Below are 18,283 nucleotides of genomic sequence, written 5' to 3' on the forward strand. Positions count from 1 at the left end.
ATTACATATACACATACATATATATATATATATATATATATATATATAGCTAAATTACATAATTCTTAAAATAATATAATTCATAATTACATATATATTTACAACTATATATTAAAAACTGACTGAAACATAGACATCCTTTTATTTTATTTGTATTAAACTGTATTAATTCATTTTATTTGTAATAAATATACACTTGTTATTTATGTTGTATTATAATATGTATATAAATAATATTAAATAATATATATTACATTTCTGACACATTAATAATAATGATAATAATGATAATAATAATAATAATAATAATAATTTGTATTATAATTATAACAATAAATAATATATATAGAGAGAATTTATATATTTTTTGGTTGTTATTTAATTATTTATTATTTAATATTTATTATTCAATATTACAATATTATTTATTTTATATTTCTAGCACAACTGATTACAGACAGTTATTTTTAATGGCCATCAATGTAGAGATTTTTTTAAAACCGCATGGTAATAATAATAATAATAATAATAATAATATATTAATAATATTAATACAAATATTATTGTTTTTGTTTTATTAAAAATAGAGGTATTTTGTAGAGGTCTTTTAATTTCAGCTAAATATATATATATATATATATATATATATATATATATATATATATATTTTTTTTTTTTTTTTTTTTTTTTTTTCTTCAGCAATTATATAAAATAATAAAAATAAAATTCAACATTTATTAATTTATTTGGTAACACTTTACAATAAGGTTCATTAGTTAACATTAGTTAACCATATTAGTTAACATGAACTAATAATGAACTGGACTTATACAGCATTTATTAATCTTTGTTAATGTTAATTTCAACATTTACTAATACATTATTAAAATTTTGTTAACATTAGTTAATGCAGTGTGAACAAACATGAACAAACAATGAACAACTGTATTTCCGTTAACTAACGTTAATAAAGATTAGTAAATACATTAACAAATGTATTGCTCATGGTTAGTTCATGTTAGTTAATACATTAACTAATGTTTAACTAATGAACCTTATTGTAAAGTGTTACCATTTATTTTGTTTAAGTTTCCTTGTGCATTTTTAAATAGCTCAATTTTCATCGTCACATGCTCTTTCTTTAACTCTAATTTGCATTTTTTTTTAAACCATATGGTAATAATATAAATAATAATAATACATTTTATTGTTTCATATTATTATAAATAAATGAGATCTGCATTGGGGCAAACTGGGGCAAACCGGACACTGACCCTTAAGTATAATAGATATAGCTATGAATGATGGGTATTGTTCAATCCAGGTCATCTGATGCAGACAGGATTAAGAGCTCTTCAGAAAACTCAATGTTTTTCAGGCTTTCAGTCTAACATATTGGGGATTCTCCAGCATTACAGTGAGAGAAAGCCCAACAGAACAGTTTGCTGTGCATCAGACTGATCTTTTCAGCTCAAACACAATCGCACACACACAGTACAGTAAACTCAACCGTATCTGAGCCCAGCACAATGTCCTGACCAAACAAACTTAAACTGGCACATCCTGCTGCAAAGTTTCCAATTACGGGGATGAAAAATGGCTGGCGCTGATTGTGCCGTGATCGATCCTAACCTATAAATCTTCTGACCTACATACAGCGATGTAATGGGGTTAAAAGATCCGCTTTCCCCTCAACCACGTCGGCTCTAAGTGCTTGATTCAACACTGAAGCAGTGGATCTACCAGGATATAATAAAAAAAAAACTATGAATAAACAGTTTTTGATGCCTTTAGCATGCAATATAAGGATTTCAAGATATTAAGCTTTGTGTTTGCTTGTGCTAAAGATCACTCTAACTCAATTTAGTGAGGTTTATGCTTAAAACAAGAAACAAATGCTGCCTTAAGGGTAAGAAAAGTACATTTAATTCAGGATATATTTGCTAAAAACTGCTTTTACACCAAACAAACAAAGCAGTCGGCAGGAAATCAAAAGGAGGCAGATTTTAAATATAAAGGAATGGCATTTGACGACAGAAATTGAGCTATTTGAGCACATATATTACATATATATTGTTTAAGCAATATATATAAATATATATGTAATATTACAATGAAATAGAAAATATATGCTGCTAGCAAAATATTATACAATATTATACTGAATTCTTAAATTAATATAATTTATAATTAATTACATATTATAGATTTACAATAATACATAAAAAATATTTTTGTATAATATATAATAGCTAGAACTATAATATAATCTAATGTAATAGTCAAAATTATTATTATTTATTTATTATTTAATATTTGTAAAATATTTTAACAATAAAAAATATTATACTGTTTATATTATATTTCTGGCACAATAACTGAATACAGAATGACAGCTATTTTTGAATGGCCATAATTTTTTAACAACAACAACAACAACAACAACATAATAAAAATAATAATATAACAATAATAATAATAATAATAATAATAATAAATAAATAAATTGTATTATAAAATATTTAATAGTAATATTAAAAAATATTATTATTGTATTAATGATAGTATAATAATACTAATAATAATAATAATTATTATTATTAATACGTTATTTATTATTTTTTAATATTACTATTAAATATTATTATATTATTTATATTATATTCCTGCCACAATAACTAAATACAGAATAACAGGCTATTTTTGAATGGCCATCTTTTTTTAACAACAACAACAACAACAACATAATAATAATAATAATAATAATAATAATAATAATAATAATAATAATAATAATAATAATAATAATAAATTGTATTATAAAATATTTAATAGTAATATTAAAAAATATTATTATTGCATTAATGATAGTATAATACTACTACTACTAATAATTATTATTATTAATACATTATTTATTATTTTTTAATATTACTATTAAATATTATTATATTATTTATATTATATTCCTGCAACAATAACTAAATACAGAATAACAGGCTATTTTTGAATGGCCATCTTTTTTTAACAACAACAACAACAACAACAACAACAACAACAACATAATAATAATAATAATAATAATAATAATAATAATAGTATAAATACAATAATAAATGAATAAATTGTATTAATAATCATATAACAACAACAACAACAACAACAACAATAATAATAATAATAATAATAATAATAATGATTATTATTGTATCAATAATATATTAATTATATTACTTAATATTTTTTTAAATGGTATTATTAAATATTATATTATTTATATATTATTTATATTTCTGGGACAATAACTGAATACAGAAAGCTTTTGAATGTACATTATTCATTTTTACACAACAACTATTAATAATAATAGTAGTAAATAAATGTAATAATTGTTTTATAATTGTATAACAATAATAATAATAATAATAATAATAATAATAATTACAATTACTAATAATATAATATTAAATACAAATTATTATTTATTTATATTTATTATTTAATATTATAATAGTATAAAATTATTTATAAATATATTTCTTTAACAATAACAATACAGAATGACAGCTATTATTAAATGGCCATTAATAACGAGACCATTAGTGTTTTTTTTAAACCACATGAATAAATTTGAAATACCTTTAATTCAAAATACATTTTCTAAAAAACTAATTTTACACCAAACAAACTAAAAAGTGTTCAGCACCAAATGCTCTAATTTCAAAAGAGCCTCCAGGAAACCAAACCCTAAAGTCAACAGATTTAAGACTTAAAAGAAGGGCAAACAACGACGCATTCAATTGACGAAAATGTCGACAGCCTCCGGAGCTGGTAAACACAGCGGAAACTGAAAGCACCAAAGGTTGAAGGCAAACAATTTTACCGTTATTATTTATGTATTGTTAATTCAACCTCGCAAAAGCACCACTGCAAACCAGATAAGAGGCGTCCTCTGTGATCCGGCGCTGTGAGGCCTTATCTCATTAACATTAAACCCTCTCCAGAATAAAACTTCTGAAAACACCTGTTTCTGCGTTTCTCAACCCGTGACAAACACATTAAAAGTGATTCGAGTTTTTAGGGCACCCGAGACCCCCCTGTTCAATCTCTCTCTCTCTCCTGCAACAGATCCCGCAACAAATACAGCGTAAATCTCTCCTGCTGCGCTTCCTCAAAGATAAAATGCCTGTTTATACCATCTCTGAATGTCATTATAGAGCCTGCGATACAATGGCAAACGCCAAGGGATTCTGCTCAAAGTTGTGGAAGTTCTCTCAAAGATTTTTCCTCCGTGCTTGGAGAAAGCACGGCTTCAGGGACGGGCGTCCTCTCCTGAGAAAGCGCCGCAGTCGCATCCGCCATTCAAAATTCATGCACGCAGAAGCGTGTGGCACGCAGGGCCTGATTTATAGATGTTTAACTGCGGTTTTAGCATATGGAAATCAAAAAGATCCACATTGAGATGTAGGGCTCCCACAGAAACGCGCTGGTTTTTCCTGTTTACTTTTCTCTAAAGATTCTTGGCTCCGACCCAGAAAAAACGGAAATCTCCTTCACCCTTCACGACTGAGGTCGACTTTGTGAAAGCTACAAGTAAGGTTATGTTTTGATTTTACACCATTTTACACTATTTGACTTTTTAATTTAGAGTAATTGTTGTGTAAAATTTCTATACACTACCAGTTAAAAGTTTCTGGACAGTAAGATTTTTAATGTTTTTTAATGAGGTCTCTTCTGCTCACCAAGCCTGCATTTATTTGATCTAAAGTAAAAAAAACACAGCTGTGGATCATTCAGGTAACAACACAGTATTAAGAATCAAGGAATCAAATATTTTTGTTTTCTTTGCGCACAGAAAGTAATCTCAAAGCTTCATAAAATTAAGTTTGAATCACTGATGTCACATGAACTATTTTAACAATGTCCTCACTACCTTTCTAGGCCTTGAACAAGTTAGAAAGCTCTTGGATTTCATCAAAAATATCTAGAGGGAGAGTAATTAATGACAGAATTGTAACCATTAAAACAGAGTCTAGAAAAATTTAAATGAAAAAATATAGCTGCAAGCAGCGATTACAGGGGTTCAAGCACATAAAGCATTTAATCATATAAGAAAAAAGACATCACGTATTATTTAGCACCTAAATTAATGATGAAAACAAGGCATTTTTATCAAGTCCGGGTCATTTACCACAGAAATACAGTGTTTTTAAGTCCTTTTTAACTGTTAAAGCGCTGGCTGTGGTCTGATCTCCTTGAAACTTTACATGATTGTTTAGAATCACCTGTCTCGTGTGCTCACCCGGTTTCGTGAAGTTTTGAGTTTTCATTTAGGCTTTATAGGTTTTTGGGTTAATTTGGGCAGGCCCCTCTTCTAAACTACCCCATTATAGCTTCCCAAAGGGTCAACTTCAACATTTTTTTTTAATAGTTATTGACTAGTCCACAGTATTTCTGTCCAGAGAATTGTACTGCAGTGTTGTTGTTTTTTTCCAGATTGAGTGAAAAACCTAGGACTAGTTCACAAAAGTAGTTTTTTTACATCTTCTCAATCATTTAACAAACAATTTAACTGATAGAATAAGGAGTTCAATCATATGACACAAATACAATCGTTTACACCCTTAAAAAATATGATATCGCTCCCCCTAGTGGCTGATTTCTTAAAAATTTCCAAGTAGGGCTCGCTGCAGCCTGCGGTGGACATCCAACCCCGCCCACATCCATGTGTGACGTCAGACACCACGCCCACGTTAATGCGTCATCGTGTGACTCCCCTCCCCATCGGTAGCCTTAAAGCGGTGCATTTCAAAATACTTCACGAAATATATCCATGTAAAGTAGCTCTTTCTAAATTCATGGACATTGATAATACCTGCAGTTTCTGTAACACACACGAGGAAGACTTGTGTCATTTGTTTTATAATTGTGAATTGTCTCTTAGTTTTTGGTCTGATGTTAGGACCTTTCTATTTCTGCAAAGAAATGTTAATTATATGCTTTCTTTAAAAGATGTTATCTGTACTTATTCTCATAAAAGTAAAAATATTGAGTACATTGTTAACTTTTACATTTTTGCAAGGCCAATATTAAATTCATAAACAGAAATTTGCTAAATGCATACCAAAATGTATTTTATTTTTATTAGAAATAGAAGTTTTTAAAAAGTCTTTAAAAAAATGAATACATTTGTTGTTACATTTCATGGAGAACTTTTTTTCTGGTTATGCTCCCACAATATAATTTTTGTACATGTAAGGGAAAAGGAAGAAAATTTGAACTATTTTTTAGTTGTTTCTAGGTTTTAATTTAGTTTTTGTTTATTTATTTACTTTTTATTTATACGTTTATTTTTTTATTTTTTCTCTCTATGGTATTAGTTTATTTTTAATTTTTTTATTATTACATATTGTATTACTGTATACAGATTAAGCTTGTATTTTGTGTATCTGGATTTCTATTTCAATATTTTTGTAATGTCCAATTATTCTTTAATAAAATAAAATAAAGAATCCCGACGTTGTACGTATGTGCAAGAATGGCGGAAGTATGTTGTATCGGGGATGTAAACAAAACAGTTTGTATTAAATAATACAAATTAAACATAGGTCATCTTTCATATGTAACTAATTACATTCAAACAGCCGGTAAAACGCTTGCTTTGGTTGATTAAAGTTAGGAAAATGGTAATTGGTAATAAAACATTTAAACCTTACCCTATTTGTTTGTGTAATGACATAAATTCACGTTTATTATAATCGATTTTGACATAGACAATATCAGATTTAGACGGACTATTAAGTTTTGTTATTGTAAAAGTAACACTTAGCATATTTTCATTTTCATCTAATTCTTTAAAGATATGTCCACAAATGTGAACATTGCTAATCATATTATCACTATTTTAATATGTGTTAATACTATTTAATATGTTGGATGTGTGACGTGTTTGAACATGGGCGTGGCGTCTGGCGTCACACTTGGATGTGGGCGGGGTTGGATGTCCACCGCAGGCTGCAGCGAGACGCTCCTCAAAATTTCTCTCAAATGTACTTAAAGACACTTGTCCATGTACACAAAGACCATGTACAGCGATTTTCATGTTGAAAGGACAAATGGTTGCGCAAATGGTTGTCATAGCAATTTTTTTTAATGTTTTTCACTCATCTTCATAACACAATATTAATATTTTTAATCTAATCCGAGAGCTTTCTGGCACCTGCATAGACAGCAACATAACTGACATGTCTAAGACCCAGAAAGTTAGTAAGGACATTGGTAAATGGTCCACACGTGTCGACACTGAAAAGAATAAATTGTTGAATAAAGTCTTTTTTTTTTTGAATGAAGGTCTTACAGGTTTGGAACTACATGAAGAAGAGTAATTAATGAGAGACTAGAAATTAAAAAAATTCTGTTACCATAGAAATACAGTGTTTTTGAGTCCCTTTTAACTGTTAAAGCACTAGCTGTGGTCCGATCTCCTTAAAACTTTGCATGCTTGTTTAGAATCACCTGTCTCGTGTGCTCACCAAGTTTCGTGAAGTTATCGTAGAGTTTTCCTTTAGGCTTTTATAGGATTTTGGGTTAATTTGGGCAGGCCCCTTTTTTAAACTACCCCATTATAGCTTCCCAAAGGGTAAATTTCAACAATTTTTTTTAATAATTATTGACTTAGTCAAGAGAATTGTACTGCAGTGTTGTTGTTTTCCAGATTGAGTGAAAAACCTAGGACTAGTTCGCAATCATTTAACAAACAATTTAATTGATAGAGGCAAAGTTTCCAGAATAAGGAATTCAATCATACGACCATAGACTGTAAAAAATATGGACGTAGTATCCGTGACGTCACCCGTAGGATTCTGAAGCGCTAATTTGAAGCTCATAGTGGGCGGGATTCGGCCGCGCCATCTTGGAATCGCGTCATCGCGCGTCACTCCCGGAAAATCAAAAATGGGCAAAAAGGCGGGATGTGGGTGGAGCTGGTTGCTGAAACCACGCCCGCCTAGAGCGACAGTGGTGACAGCAGCGGCAATCGCCCTGTCACTCAAGTGGCCACGCCCTTAATTATGCTGAACTTTAAGGCTTAATATAACTTAAACCGATGAGTTATAAAAAAAATTCACCCCCCTCACAGTTGACATGAAGGGCCAAACTAGCTATATAGACCAAAACCATTTTTTGAACCAGGCTGTAAACATACTTTTTTCTGCTGTAAAGTTGGGCATTTTAACATGGAGTGTCTATGGGATTGACTCCCTTTTGCTGCCAGCCTCAAGCGGCCAGTCGATGAATTGCAGTTTCAGTCACTTCCGTGTTGGTTTCACTAGGGAGACCGGAGGGTTGCCCCTCCCCACTGAACCACTGATTCTAACAATGCCCTTACTACATTTCTAGGCCTTGAATGTGTTAGAAAGCTCTCGGATTTCATCAAAAATATCTTAATTTGTGTTCTGCAGATGAACGAAGGTCTTACAGGTTTGGAACGACATGAGAGAGAGTAATTAATGACAGAATTGTCATTTTTGGCAGAACTATCCCTTTAAACATAAAACACAGTCACTCAAACAAACACACTTATCCATCTCTGTACTATCGTCTGCGAAACTTCAAAGGCCAAGTAAAATAATTATCAATGCAAATACTACAACACCCAGAAAGGGTTTTTCCCCAGCCCTTGAAATAAAATAAACAGTGATTACTGTGAAAATGGAACTGCGTTCACAAGCACAACACTTGTGCGGTCCACGTGAAAGGCGCTGAAGAAAAGCAAGCAGGCGGCTTAGTGAAATTTTGTCTCAAAGATGCTTATGAAGCGTTCTGAAGGGGGCTGACAGCGGCAGATTTTAAATCCTCATCTCACAGTGAGTGAAAAGCCTACATCTGGAGGGGGCAGCGGTTTATTTTCTTCACGTAAAACGATGGCGAATGAGGAGGGAGGGGGGATTTGGGCGGCGGTAATCTCGAAAATACTGAGTAATACTCATTAAATGAGGAGAAGAAGTGTTTGCTCTCAACTGAACGGGAAGCTCTTTATTTGGAAAAAACGAGCGCAGATATTGTGTCGTCCGACGCTGTGAAAGTTTGAAGCGCACACTGCGCTTCTGAGTTCAGCGGGAGTTTTTCCAGACGTTTCTAATGTTGGCGAATCAGTGGAGAGCTCTGGGGTTCAGAGACAAACAGAGGTGCATGAATGAGCTTTGATCATCTCACAGCTCTAAACCACACCAACACTAAACAAAGAGTCATATTCCACAGAGAGATTGGTGCATTAAAACAAATCTGTGTCCAAATTGAGAATATCTGGGTGTTTCGTTAGCTTTCAGTATACCTACGGGGAAAAACACACTTTGCATATGGAACTGGGTCAAATGCAAAAAAGACACTTGAATTAAAATTAAAAGAAAGAACTTTGCACAAACATACTATGCCACACATGATTCAATAAACAACTCAAAAATAGAATGCTAGTCAACATGAAATGGCTTTAACAAACATTTTACTTCCAGAATGTTATTTGCATGTATTTTCAGTGAGGAAAAGTTAATCATTAAGTAGGAAAATGATTGGAAAACTCACCCTCAGACCATCCAAGATTTAGATGAATTTGTTTCCTCATCAGGACAGATTTGATGAGATGTAACATTACATAACTTGCTCACCAATAGATGCTCTGCTTTCCAAGGCTCCTATGATTTCCGTGAAGCGGTAAACGTCGACTGAATCACGAAATCGCGAAATCCAGTCATAAAAACGGAATTTACTGTATAACACGGAATGTCGTGGAATTAGCCACATTTAAGATGAATAAATCAAAAGCAGGTCTGTACACTTCAGTCAAAACGTGATATGGACTAGTGTCTGTCAATATTAAACCGCAAAAATAATATTTAAATATGATGTTCTACGCCAATGAATGACGTTTCGTTTACTACGCACAAACTGAAGCGCCTGTGAAGTTCGCGGTCTTTTAAGCTTCTGCCGCCTCAATATATGAGTACATGAATACATAAACATAATATCTAGACTAGAAGTGATCTAAGAGTCCCTTTATGAAAATTTTAGCATTTAACTATCATCATAAAGGAAAGCAACATCATCTTCAAAGCATCATCTTCAACGCAACCCGTCAAAATAAAAGTTCGGTTGAACTTGAAGTAACTGTCACAGAAATATATTACTTATCGTAATTATAGTACTACAGTACCACTAACAAAAATATTATTAAAACATGAATATTTAATGAATATTTACCAGATAAAATATGCACTAGAATTTATTTACCAGAAAAATTTAAATACACAAAACAGTATTTCTGAAAAAATATATAATAATAATAAATTATTTTTCATATAAACTCAATTAATTAGAGATACTTTTGATTATTAGGTAGAATCCAGAAAATTAAAGGAAAACAGAGAAATTGCTCAAATAAAACTGAACTTGAGGAATATAAATCAGGCCTTAGGGCATTTTTTTTTTTTTTTTTTTTTTTTACATATCATTAAGCAAGGACCTAAATCAATGATGAAAAAAGCATTTTTGGCAAGTCCAGGTCATTTACCAAAGAAATACAGTGTTTTTGAGTCCTTTTTAACTATTATAGCACCAGCTGTGGTCCGATCTCCTTAAAACTTTGCAACCTTGTCTAGAATCACCTGTCTACACCGCATGTGCTCACCCGGTTTTGTGAAGTTTTGAGTTTTCATTTAGGCTTTATAGGATTTTGGGTTAATTTGGACATGCCCCTTTTCTAAATGACCCCGTTACAGCTTGCCAAAGGGTACATTTCATTTTTTTTAATTATTGACCAAGAGAGCCCAGAGAATTGTACTGCACTGTTTTTTGTTTTCAGACAGAGCGAAAAACCTAGGACTACTTCGCAGTGGTTCTAGAGGCAAAGTTGTCCAGAATAAGGAGCTTATTCGTACGATACAAATATTGCAAAAAACGTGCATCATACAATCGTTTACACCCTTGAAAATACGATATAGCCCTCTACGATATAGATTTCTTAAAAATTTCTCTTTAAATGTACTTATAGATACTTGCGGAAGTTTGGACCATGACCATGTACAGAGATTTTCATGTTGAAAAGACAAATGGTTGCGCAGTTATTGCCATTTTTATGTTTTTCCTTCTAATAGCACCACAAAGTGACCAAGCTCCACGATTTTTGTCCTGCAACCTCAGACTGAGTTCTTACATACGTGTTGAGAGTCTGGCGAAGAAATCTCCTTCCATTCAAGAGTTAAAGGCATTTTACTAAAAGTGGCCCTGCCCCTTTTGAATGCTTTTGCATCCCTTTGCAACGGTGAGTTGAAATTTAAACTTTAAACTCATCTAAATCAGGAGAGAAATATGCACAGATCAAGCACTGTTTACAAACAAAAGCTGTCCAGAATAGCTCTAAACAAATATGTGGGTGGATTTTGATGTGAGTGGACAAAAGGAGATGGACTTCTTCACCGGAGGAAGTGTTATTATGGATTATAGACTTGTATTTTGGCCAGAAGCGACGTTTAAAAGTTAAATCGTCTTAATGATGGATTTGTTTATTAAAAACAAGATGTTACCAGAGGACTGGAGTGGTGTGAATTACTTGTGGATTATTGTGACGTTTTATCAGCTGTTTGGACGGCACCCATTCACTGCAGAAGATCCATTGGTGCACAAATCTATTCTGATGAAGAAACAAACTCATCTACATCTTGGATGGCCTGGGGGTAAGGCATTTTTCATAAAATTATCATTTTTGGTTGGAGAGTTAAGAAACTGAACAGAGTCAATTTTCTTTTATGTTAACTAAAAAAAATACATCTTTGTACAGTCAAGTAATTTCCATGATCATCATTAATGTCTTCATTCCCACTAGCATGTGATTCTTATCCCCCACATTGGCTTTGTCTTAATCCATTATTACACATGCTTTTGGTAATCATAGTTCTATCGAGGTTAAGCATTAAAATACAAACAGAAAGGCTCCCGTCCAATCACGCGCTGCGGAGGAGTGGAGCTCATGCACTTCCTGACGTTCTGCCGCCCACTAATCTGCTGTCATGTGTGTGGCTGCAAAACACGTTCCGCTGAATAAATCCACATTATTTCACCAGCGGATTTAGATTTGGAAAGATGCAATGTTGCACTTTAATATTTTAACCTCTCTGTAATATGTCAATTGTTTCTGTGAGACGGAAATGAGATTAAATAGAGAGCAAATGAGCACTGCTTTGTCTCCTGAGGAAAAAAAAAATCTGCTGTAATGTCATAAATCTCAACAGTGTATCAAAACTGGTTCAGATTGTGCAGCCAGAGATTTCAATGCATCTAAAGCAGGGGTCTTCAACGTTTTTCCGGTCAAGGACCCCTTTGGTGATAGAGACATGGGGCAGGGACCCCCTGATATAAAATGTGTAAAACATATTTTAAGACAGAACTTTGTTGTTGTTGTACATGCCTCATTGTCTACAGTTTATTAAGTTGTTCACAGTTGTCTTAATTATTTAAAGTTTCATACATTTTCCCTATACAGTCAGGTGGACTATTATACAATTACATGAATTTCAGCTTTAATTAATAGAACTTTACATTTAATTTTAGTCAGGTGGACAATTATACATTTACATGAACTTCAGCCTTAATTTTAATAGAACTTTACATTTAATATTACTGTGAGGTAGAGCTGCACGATTCTGAATAAAATGAGAATCTCGATTTTTTTTTGCTTAGAATAAAGATCACGATTCTCTCACGATTCTGCAGAACTTTTTTATTTTAAAGATTTACCCCTGAACATTAGGTTATCAAACAGCAGTAAAATAGCAGTAAAATAAGACATAATGCACTTTGCTTTAAATTTAAATAAATGTACACTGCAAAAAATGCTTTTTTTTTTTTTTTTAAACAAGTCAAAATTAAGTGTGTTTTTGCTTGAAACAAGCAAAATAATCTGCCAATGGGTAAGAAAAATAATCTTGTTTTCTGTTTGAAATAAGACTTTTTTTTCTTACCCCATTGGCAGATTATTAAACTTGTTCTAATAAAAAATAACTTAATTTTGGCCTGTTTTTTTCTGAAAACAAGAAAATAATTTTTACTGGTCTAGAAAATCTTTCTAGATTTAAGAATTTTACATATTTTGGCTGGAAACAAGACGAAAATCTAAGTAAGAAAACCTTTTTGCAGTGTAATGAAAATAATGAAATAATGTAATATGTTTGCATGAGTTTTTTAAACCCGTCTTTTGAAACAGTGGTCACGGGAAACACGATTATGTCCGTTATTTCTTTGTGTCTCTGGGAGGTTGTTGGGAACGGTGTTGCATTGAAAAATGTTTCTCAAACTGACGTTTGCTTTGTCTGGCTGCAAGTACTTTCTACAGAATTAATAACAAAAAATAAATGACACAGTTCTTTCTTAGTCGTGTAGATAAAAAATGCAGGCATGATCAAAGTAGGCTACTCTTTCAAAATTCAAAGTGCAAACAGAGAGCACATTTTTCAAGCATTATACAGAGCTATAGACATCTGCACAACTTATTATAGCCCATATAATAATAACAGCCTAGATATTTTATGTAGCCTAATTTGCGCACATCGGGGAGTCGTGGGGTATTAAATTTGCTTTTGAATGCGCGTGCGCGTTTTACTTTTGGTTTCGTTTTAACAATCGCGCGAAACTCTCGGCGGCGCTGAGCGTGCATTCTACAATACAAGAGATTACTTTAACAAAACCAATTGAAAGTGGGAGGACACAAACAGGACTTTTAAAAGCGTATCCCCAGTGGAAATTACGCTCCTACGTGAGTGGAACTCTGCCGCTGAGTTATCATCTAATGTGAATGTATGCCGCGTTGTAAAGTACAGGAGGCGCCAGAATTGTATCTGACAGAATGTAGAATGTACGTTGATGTATTTTAAATCCACGTGAATGCACATGGATGCAAGGGTTTTATTAAAACTGCTAATGTAATAATTATAATAATTTTAAATTTTAATATTTTATCTTTGATGTTTTGACTGTTTTTTTTTTTAACAAACAATTATTTTTACTAAAAAATATTAATGATCCAAAATTAATTAGCGGACCCCCTGCAGTACCGCCGCGGACCCCCGGTTGAAGACAGTATCTTTGATATTCTATCCATATTATTTTACTACAATGAATCAGTTAATAAGAGTCATGCATTTGCGTATCAGACTACAACAGTTGAGCTGCATGGTTTTAATTCACTAAAATTAACCAGTTCATAGGAGCCATGCGTTCGTGAATCAGACTACATCAGTTGCGCTGTGTGTTTTTGATTCACTAAAATTAACCAATTAATAAGAGTCATGCATTCACAAATCAAACTACACTAGCTGTGCTGTATGATTTTGATTCACTAAAATGAATCAGTTCATAAGAGCCAAGCGTTTACGAATCAGACTACACTAGTTGTGCCGTATGTTTTTAATTCACTACAATAAACCAGTTCATAAGAATCATGTGTTCGCGAATCAGACTACACCAGTTGCGCTACATATTTTTGATTTACTAAAATAAATCAGTTCATAAGAGCCATGTGTTTTTGAATCAGACAACACCAGTTGCACTAAATGTTTTTGATTCACTAAAATAAACCAGATGATAAGAGTCATCCGTTTCGCAAATCAGACTAAAGCAGTTGTACTGTAGGTCTTTGATTTACTAAAATGAACCAGTTATTCATTTGTCTGTGAATTGAACTACTATGGTCACGTTGCATGTTTTTGCGTGCCGCTCACAAGGACAAATCAACCGAGAAACTTTAATTCTGTAGTTATTTCACAGTACACAGCCTTTAATATGATCACATTCAATATGGGTCGTTGCAATTCATTCCGTCAACATTTTGATCATTTAAATCAAGATTGTGATTATTCAGAAAGTCGGTATTTTTACCCAAACCTAGTTTATGCTTCAACCAAAAATGACTAAAGACTATTACAACAATCTCTGAGCATTTCTTCAGCGATAATAAATACACACTCAGTTCATAAGAGCCATGTGTTCGCGAATCAGACTACACCAGTTGTGCTACATATTTTTGATTTACTCAAATAAACCAGTTCATAAGAGCCATGTGTTCGCGAATCAGACTACACCAGTTGTGCTACATATTTTTGATTTACTCAAATAAACCAGTTCATAAGAGCCATGTGTTCGCGAATCAGACTACACCAGTTGTGCTACATATTTTTGATTTACTCAAATAAACCAGTTCATAAGAGCCATGTGTTCGCGAATCAGAGTACACCAGTTGTGCTACATATTTTTCATTTACTCAAATAAACCAGTTCATAAGAGCCATGTGTTCGCGAATCAGACTACACCAGTTGTGCTACATATTTTTCATTTACTCAAATAAACCAGTTCATAAGAGCCATGTGTTCGCGAATCAGACTACACCAGTTGTGCTACATATTTCTGATTTACTCAAATAAACCAGTTCATAAGAGCCATGTGTTCGCGAATCAGACTACACCAGTTGTGCTACATATTTCTGATTTACTCAAATAAACCAGTTCATAAGAGCCATGTGTTCGCGAATCAGACTACACCAGTTGTGCTACATATTTCTGATTTACTCAAATAAACCAGTTCATAAGAGCCATGTGTTCGCGAATCAGACTACACCAGTTGTGCTACATATTTCTGATTTACTCAAATAAACCAGTTCATAAGAGCCATGTGTTCGCGAATCAGACTACACCAGTTGTGCTACATATTTCTGATTTACTCAAATAAATCATTTCATAAGAGCCATGTGTTCGCGAATCAGACTACACCAGTTGTGCTACATATTTTTGATTTACTCAAATAAACCAGTTCATAAGAGCCATGTGTTCGCGAATCAGACTACACCAGTTGTGCTACATATTTTTGATTTACTCAAATAAACCAGTTCATAAGAGCCATGTGTTCGCGAATCAGACTACACCAGTTGTGCTACATATTTTTGATTTACTCAAATAAACCAGTTCATAAGAGCCATGTGTTCGCGAATCAGAGTACACCAGTTGTGCTACATATTTTTCATTTACTCAAATAAACCAGTTCATAAGAGCCATGTGTTCGCGAATCAGACTACACCAGTTGTGCTACATATTTTTCATTTACTCAAATAAACCAGTTCATAAGAGCCATGTGTTCGCGAATCAGACTACACCAGTTGTGCTACATATTTCTGATTTACTCAAATAAACCAGTTCATAAGAGCCATGTGTTCGCGAATCAGACTACACCAGTTGTGCTACATATTTCTGATTTACTCAAATAAACCAGTTCATAAGAGCCATGTGTTCGCGAATCAGACTACACCAGTTGTGCTACATATTTCTGATTTACTCAAATAAACCAGTTCATAAGAGCCATGTGTTCGCGAATCAGACTACACCAGTTGTGCTACATATTTCTGATTTACTCAAATAAACCAGTTCATAAGAGCCATGTGTTCGCGAATCAGACTACACCAGTTGTGCTACATATTTCTGATTTACTCAAATAAACCAGTTCATAAGAGCCATGTGTTCGCGAATCAGACTACACCAGTTGTGCTACATATTTCTGATTTACTCAAATAAATCATTTCATAAGAGCCATGTGTTCGCGAATCAGACTACACCAGTTGTGCTACATATTTTTCATTTACTCAAATAAACCAGTTCATAAGAGCCATGTGTTCGCGAATCAGACTACACCAGTTGTGCTACATATTTCTGATTTACTCAAATAAACCAGTTCATAAGAGCCATGTGTTCGCGAATCAGACTACACCAGTTGTGCTACATATTTCTGATTTACTCAAATAAACCAGTTCATAAGAGCCATGTGTTCGCGAATCAGACTACACCAGTTGTGCTACATATTTCTGATTTACTCAAATAAACCAGTTCATAAGAGCCATGTGTTCGCGAATCAGACTACACCAGTTGTGCTACATATTTCTGATTTACTCAAATAAACCAGTTCATAAGAGCCATGTGTTCGCGAATCAGACTACACCAGTTGTGCTACATATTTCTGATTTACTCAAATAAATCATTTCATAAGAGCCATGTGTTCGCGAATCAGACTACACCAGTTGTGCTACATATTTCTGATTTACTCAAATAAACCAGTTCATAAGAGCCATGTGTTCGCGAATCAGACTACACCAGTTGTGCTACATATTTTTGATTTACTCAAATAAATCATTTCATAAGAGCCATGTGTTCGCGAATCAGACTACACCAGTTGTGCTACATATTTTTTATTTACTCAAATAAATCATTTCATAAGAGCCATGTGTTCGCGAATCAGACTACACCAGTTGCACTAAATGTTTTTGATTCACTAAAATGAACCAAATGATAAGAGTCATACACAGAGACGTAAATCACTGACAAGCTACGCCAAATCGCGCTCAAAAATTTGGCATTGCTTGTCAGTGATTTACGCCTCTGTGTATTAATTGGCGAACGCTGAACGCACATGCTGGATGCACGTGATGGAGATTTACTACTAATCATAGTACCGGCTTCATTGACTAAACGCGCCTCACAACACATCGTGCGATTAATCGTGCAGCCCTAACTTTAACCAAAAATGACTGAGGACTATTACAACAATCTCTGAGCTTTTCTTCAGCGATAATAAATACACACTCGTATATATTCTCCAAAAACCCTGAACATACTTTGTCAGAAATCAGTACACTTGTGTTTTGTTCTCTCACAGTCATGAACGCTCGTACAGACTCTTTTACCTCAGATAATCAGCATGTGAGTGCAGCTCTTAAAGTCTGAAGAGCTTCTGTCATTCAGAGCGTTCCTCCAGACCAGCCTCTCTCCTGCGGTGAGCTTTATTATCATTCTCTTCCATTAGGTGACTCATTTGCTTTCCATGCATTTGAAACGAAGCTACAGACGGAATGCAATCCTCTCATAAATGTCTATCGGGGGTTAGAGGTTACTGCTCAAATTAAAGAACAACTTATATTTATTCATTTTATACAGTGCAAGTCAAAGTCAAACAGGCCACTTTTATGATACTGTTATGATGTCTTTGTTACTTTGAAGCTCAAATGTCCATCACTTTCTGTTATACAAAGTGCATTTCAGTACATCTCTCCTTTTATGTTCCACAGAAAAAATCAGCCAGTAGAAGGTGAGTAAATGAATTGAAGTATTCAGTGAAGTATTAAAGCATGATAGTGTTTTCTACCAAGGTGTATTATAACTGTGAAATTACTTAACGCACAGCCTTGACTGCATTATTGCCT

This window comes from Garra rufa, chromosome 25 (genome assembly GCF_049309525.1).
Source record: "Garra rufa chromosome 25, GarRuf1.0, whole genome shotgun sequence".
Lineage (NCBI taxonomy): Eukaryota > Metazoa > Chordata > Actinopteri > Cypriniformes > Cyprinidae > Garra > Garra rufa.